Below are 7123 nucleotides of genomic sequence, written 5' to 3' on the forward strand. Positions count from 1 at the left end.
TGTCTTAAAGTCGGAAACTAAATTGGGACTCATTTGTCTTTTTCTTTTTCTTTTTTTAACTCCGAGTGCATCAACAAATCGGACGGAAGACCTACTCGTTGCTCGCAACGAGATCGTGTCTAGTTAAGGTCTTCCGTCTCCTGCGGAAGACCTTACTATTATTGTTCGCGTTCTTCTTCTTCATTATTATTATTATTATTTTCCTTGGTAGTACACGTGTTTTTCTCAGCCATTTCTCGATCGATTATCACGAAATTTTCAGGAAAGATGTCTTTTGATGACGAGACTTTGCTTGCAAAATTTCGTGCTTGACGTCACTTCCGGTCAGGAGTTATCTCTCTTTTAGTGACTTTTTGAAGGGCCTTGTTGTCCACGCATCTCCTCCGTTAGTTTTGAAGCTAGAGTCTTGAAATTTCTACACAAGATAGAGTAAACATTTTAGAAGATTTGTGGGGGATTCGATTTTACCGGAGGCGATTTGCCTAAAGGCTCGCCTGGACCTGAAAAAATGGATGCCAAAATTTTTCGCCGATTTCGTCGATTTTTGACCTTTGATCTCCAATATCTTTTTTCTTGCAAATATTTTGTTAAGACATGTAGAACAAAAGTTGTGCACATTTACGAGATCTTGTCGAAAATATCAAGATTTAGGGGCTAGCCCCTTAGATTAGGGATCTAGAAGGGCTCAAAGTCTAAATCAAATATCTCAAAAATCGTTAATATTTTGGTATAAGTCAAAGAACAAAAAATGTTCATCTCAACAATCCAAATCTATTCATATAAAAATTTAGGTCATATGTTACGTAATAAGGGATTTTAAGGGCCAAAACCATAAAATTTTTACCCCTTGTATCTCGAAAACAACACATATTTTGAAAAGCAATAAAAAACAAAAGTTGTTCAGAATGATGATTTGAACAATATGCATATTTCGTTTTTACCCTATGTAGCCCCGTTAGGGAGCTACAGTTTGGCCCCTAAAAATTACTTCTAGAAATAACTCGAGAACGGTAAAGAATTTCTAAATACTTGTTGAACAAAAAATGTTTGAAATGTCATGACCTTTCTTACGATATCAAGCAAAAGGGGCTGACCCTTTAAATGAGGGGCCCAGAAGGGTCCAAAGGTTTATGAGAATATCTCAGAAACTATTAATATTTTGTAATAAGTCATTGAAGCGGAAATGTTCATCTAAACGAGCTTGTTCTTATCAAATCAAAAAGTAGGTCATATGTTACGTAATAAGGGATTTTAAGGGCCAAAATCATAAATAATTGACGCCTCATATCTTGAAAACGACAAATATTTTGAAAAGCATTATTGAACAAAAGTTGTTCAGAATGATAATCTAAACAATATGTACATTTCGTTTTTTCCCTATGTGGCCCCATTAGGGAGCTACAGTTTGGCCCCTAAATATTTCTTGTAGAGATAACTCGAGAACGGTAAAGAATTTCTAAATACTTGTTGAGCAAAAAATGTTTAAAATGACAAGGCCTTTCTTACGATATCAAGCAAAACGGGCTGGCCCTTTAAATTAGGGGTTCAGAAGGGTCCAAATGTTTTTGAGAATATCTCAGAAACTATTAATATTTTATAATAAGTTGTAGAAGCGGAAATGTTCATCTCAACGAGCTTGATCTTATCAAATCAAAAAGTAGGTCATATGTTACGTAATTAGAGATTTTAAGGGCCAAAATCGTAAATATTTGACGCCTCATATCTTTAAAACGACATATTTTTTGAAAAGCATTATTGGACAAAAGTTGTTCAATGTGTCATAACCTATCGATCAATATCAAAAAATGGGTCTGTGGGCCTCATGGCTCGCCTGTAGAGTCGATTTTTGTCGATATCAGTCGATTTCAAAAACTTGTAACTGGTAAATATTTTGTAAGGACATATTGAACAAAACTTGTTCAGTTTATCGAGATCTATCGATTGATATCAAGAAATAGGCCTATGGTCCTAATGGCTCGCCTGTAGAGTCGATTTTTTGTCGATATCGGTCGATCTCAATAACTTTTAACAGGTAAATATTTTGTAAAGACATATAGAACTAAAGTTGTTGAGTCTATAGAGGGCTAACAAATGACATCAAGAAATAGGCCCGCAGGCCTTATGGCTCGCCTGGAGAGTCGAATTTCAAACGAATTTCACCGCAACTTTGCTTCAGAAGCTTATGATATGAAAAATTGATTATATCTAAAGTGTCTTAAAGTCGGAAACTAAATTGGGACTCATTTGTCTTTTTTTTGGTTTTAACTCCGAGTGCATCAACAAATCGGACGGAAGAACTACTCGTTGCTCGCAACGAGATCGTGTCTAGTTATTATTATTATTATTATTTTTTCCCTTTCGTCTCCGAGACCGTTAGATGGATTTTCCTGAAACTTTCACAGGTTATAGGGAACGATGGTACCTCGAGGCATTTTTTTCATTTTTTCAAAATTCACTTCCGTTCGTCAGATACGTCCGATTTTCCGGTTTTTGAAAGAAACTTTGTCCGGGGGTAAACTTGAAAACCACTAAAGATAATCGAATGAAACTTTCAGGGATGATAGATCTATTTTCTCTATGGTGCATGCACGTAATATTTTTTGTCGCCGTCACTTCCGGTCGTCACCGGAAGTGATCAAATAAATCATCAATTTCAAACTTTTTTCTTTTAAATTGAAAGCTACTTTGGTTTACTATATCTCGTTCTAATTCTCAAAAAATGTTGACCCCACCGGAAGTTGAATCTCCAACTTCCGGTTATATCAAAGAAAGACTATTCATTCTCTCATTTTTCAGTGCCATAAATCTCGGTCATGAAACTAGTTAATGAGTTGAGTTTTACATATATTATAGTCACTACAAATGTCTAGAGTAACGTCAAATATTTTTGAAAAATTCACTTTCGGTCGGCAAATACGGCTTATGAGCTGTTTTCGTTGTCAATCGTTTTACTCAGAAACGGTAAAAGATAGAGTCACCAAAATTTCAGAGGTAATAGATCTCACTTTGTAGGGGTGCAGTAGGGGGGTAAGAATGTCGGCCGTTACTTCCGGTCGTCACCGGAAGTGATTAATAAATCATAAATTTCAAACTTTTTTCTTTCAAATTGAAACCTATATCGGTTTATTAGGTCTCGTTCTAATTCTCAAAAACTATTGACCCCACCGGAAGTTGAATCTCCAACTTCCGGTTATATGAAAGAAAAACTATTCATATACTCATTTTTCAGTGCCATAAATCTCGGTCATAAAACAAGTTAATGATTTGAATTTTACATATGTTATAGACATTATAAATGTCTAGTGTAAATTTAAATATTTTTGTAAAATTCACTTCCGGTCGTGAGATATGGGGTGGACATATTCAAACCTTGTTTTTTCAGTTTCTCAATAATGAATATAGATAGACGCTTGAAACTTGTAGAGTTGATCAACTAACATTAGTCCATTGTACACATACATTCAATTTTTTCGTCCGTCACTTCCGGTCTATACCGGAAGTATTTGAAAAATGTCGATTTTCCGATTTCTTCGAGTGATTTCTCAGAGATGGTGGATAGATTTTCTTGAAATTTTCAGGAATAATGTCTTATGAAAGGACCTTCCTATAACTATTTTTGTTTTTACAAAATTCACTTCCGGTCGGAAAATATGGGCGATTTTCTGTTTCTCAAAAGGAATTTTGTCCAGCATTTTTCTTGGAAAAGGTAAAATATAGGTTCATCAATTATTCAGGAATTATAAATCTCCGTTTGCAGTCGTGCAGTAGAGGGTTGAACATGTCGACCGTCACTTCCTGTCGTCACCGGAAGTGATGGAAAGAATCGCAAATTTCAAACTTTTTCTTTTAAATTGAAACCTATACTAGTTTATTAAATCTCTTTGAAAGTGTCAAAAGAATATTGACTCCGTCGGTAGTCAAAACAACTACTTCCGGTTTCTTGATAAAATACCTTTTTCTTTTCATCTCTTTGTCCCCATAAATCTCGCTTATATTTGAAGTCTTTCATATGATTTTCACATGCCATAATAAAAGTATCAACTTCTAAAGTTTTGATAATTTTGTTTTTCAAAATTGACTTCCGGTCGGTAGTAAACTACTACTTTTTCTTTCTTTAGTCTACTTCTTTTTGTTGAGAACTCTTTCAGATAGAGACGTGAAATTTTCAGGAAATATAGATAGTAAAGAGTCGCTGTCATTTATAGGAAAACGCATCTGAATAGTACTTCCGGTCATTACCGGAAGTTACAAGAAATGAGTAAAAAATTCGATAATACACTTCTCATTTATTGTTAAAGTACATTTTCTGATATATTTGAATGGTTTTTGTAGGATCAGAAAACTCTTTACCGGAAGTGGTCTAACGGAAGACCTACTCATTACTAGTAATGAGTTTCTAGTTATTATTCTTTTTCTCCGGTACTTTTTTGTCCGGTAGTGTTCTCAGAAACTACAAAAGGGATCGATATGAAACTTTCCAGGATGATAGTATAGCGTTTGTAGATGTGCATAGTGATAGTCATTTTGTTTGCACGTGCATGCACGCGCGCGCACGTGCATTGCAATTTTGGTACAAAAAATGGAAAATCAGAATATTGAGGGAAGCGATATAAAACCTAAATAGGATGATAGTATATCATTTGTACATATGAAAAATAATAGTTATTTTGCCAGCACGCGCACGCATGCGCGTGCACGTGCATTACAAAATTTGTACGCTAACTTTGGAATCAGTCTAACTTTTTTGTTGTTCATTGAAATGGCTTGAAATTCATATCATAGGTAGATATTGAGACCCTTAACTGATTTACATAGTCAAAATTACCAATTTGCACGCGCATGCACGTGCGCTTCATTTTGATTGGATAATGCTAAAACGTTTGTAACTATCTTATTTATGAAGCGAATGAGATGATATTCACAGCATATGTAGACAATATGTGTATCTATATGTTGGTGTAACAAAAAATGCCAACGCACACGCGCATGCGCGTGCAACGTTTTTTAAATGTTCAATTTTTAAAGGACGATAACGTTTTTGTTTTTCATCAAATTCTATTCATATTAGGGGTTTAGATGTATCTTGGTACTCCTTACAAATTGCTGTGGTTAGAATTACTGCTCAGCACGTGCATGCACGTGTGCTGAATTCTGATTGGACGATTTTAAAATCGCTATAACTTCCTTGTATTTGGTGGAAACGTTATGAAATTCACACTGTGGGTATATGATACACATGCCTGTTGAACGACATCAACAAAAATTCGGAATCATACACGCGTGCGCGTGTATGCGCGTGCAACGCTTTCTTTCATTTTTTGGGTACTGAAATGACCATATTGAACTTACTACATGTAATTAAAGGCTAAAATAAAATGATTTTTTTCTATAGATTCACAAAAACATCATTTTTTAATTGGGGGATGTTTGGGGAACATATGTAACGGTCCCCGTTACAATTAGAACTAGTTTAAATAGAGTTTTCATTTTCTTAGGCCTCCCCCCTCCCCGTATAAGTTGGGTAGGAAAACTTGTCACTATCCTTGGTTGGGGGTTGGTTTATTTATTATCATTACATATACATGCACTTTATATTCAGAGACAAGATTTTCCCTTATCATTTTGTATCATCATTGAATCTTTTATTTACTTTTATTTGTGTGTTGTTAGATTAACGTTTCTGTCTGTTGAACTGTGTTGTCATTACGGCTGACTCAAGGTGTGGAAACATACTCAAAAATAAGACCAAACAGAAAACAACCTGGGAAATAATCAAAATTAAGGTTCGGGTGATCAAATATATGAAAGAGTGTCAAAATGTTCAAACCCTCAGGTACCGAGGATTTTAATCCCAATACACAAGGAAGGTGATATATTTTAGATTAATTTGTTGAGAAAACGTAATTTCCCCGTGGGCCATTTACCTGTTTCTTCGCGTTATAAGTATAATCCCTAAGTAAACTGCGCCCTTTAATGTCAATTTCAAGTACATATTGGTAAACTTTTCTCGAGTACCAAGATATTTGGTGTCGCGTGAAGCGAGGGATCAAATCGAGTGGCGAGAGAAAAGTATTATATAACTCTTCAGTATTTTTTATCCCTCAATCAAGATGATCGTCATTTATGCACTGGCTCGGTTTGATAATTAGTGCCCTCAAGGGGAGTTTACCTGTATATACCAGCCAGGTGTGTAGTTTTCAAGAATTAATAGGGTTTTTCTACACAATCAAAATATTTTAAGGATGTATTCTACATCGTCATAATGGCTGACTTCCTTTTAAAAGATGGATGAAAATCTAGATATCAGCAATATTTGTCTACTCATTTCAAACAGCATTGCCTAGCCGAGTAGATCAATAGGTTAGCACGTAGACTGCTAAATTAAGGGGGTGTAGACTCCTTAACTATAGATTGCGGCTTCGAGACCAGTTTGATTCTTTTTTGTTTGTTTTTTCTCCCTTATATTTTGTTTGGAGATTGCTTTCTACTAAACCCACAGCTATTTTTGAATAGATAATGAAAATTTGAAAAGTTTTTTATTTTAAAATATTGCTGCACATATCTATCACTCTTCATCCCTTTCAAACGCTGGTGTAGCATTCATCCTTAATGTTTTAAGACTGTCTGCCATGTCTTTTTAACTTGTTTTAAGTTGAGAACGTACACCTTTGGGCCTATTAGAAAAAAACACTCATGCGTTTTCTAGATATCATTTCTGAAAATGATCTTGCAAACGGAGACTATTTCGATGAGCCGAAATACAAACAGAATCAGATCGTGTTATTTGTACACATTCAGTATATCTTCACCCATGTTTCAAGAGTGTCCGCCATGTCTTTTCAAATTGATTTAAGTTAAGCACTTACTTGAACTACATGTATATAGAAAATAATTCATGCGTTTCAAAGATATCATATATCGAAATTTTTCTTAGTCTATCTATTGCTATTTATATATATGTGCACATTCATGTGACTGATCTCTGGTGTATATGTTATTTATTTGTATATGTGTTTGCATTGTATTTCCATTTCACACTTGACCTTGTTGTAGGGAGAGGGCTTAAATAGGCTATGCCTGCTACCCGATCCCATTCACTTTGTGAATAAAATATAGTTTAAAT

This window comes from Ostrea edulis, chromosome 8, assembly GCF_947568905.1.
Source record: "Ostrea edulis chromosome 8, xbOstEdul1.1, whole genome shotgun sequence".
Lineage (NCBI taxonomy): Eukaryota > Metazoa > Mollusca > Bivalvia > Ostreida > Ostreidae > Ostrea > Ostrea edulis.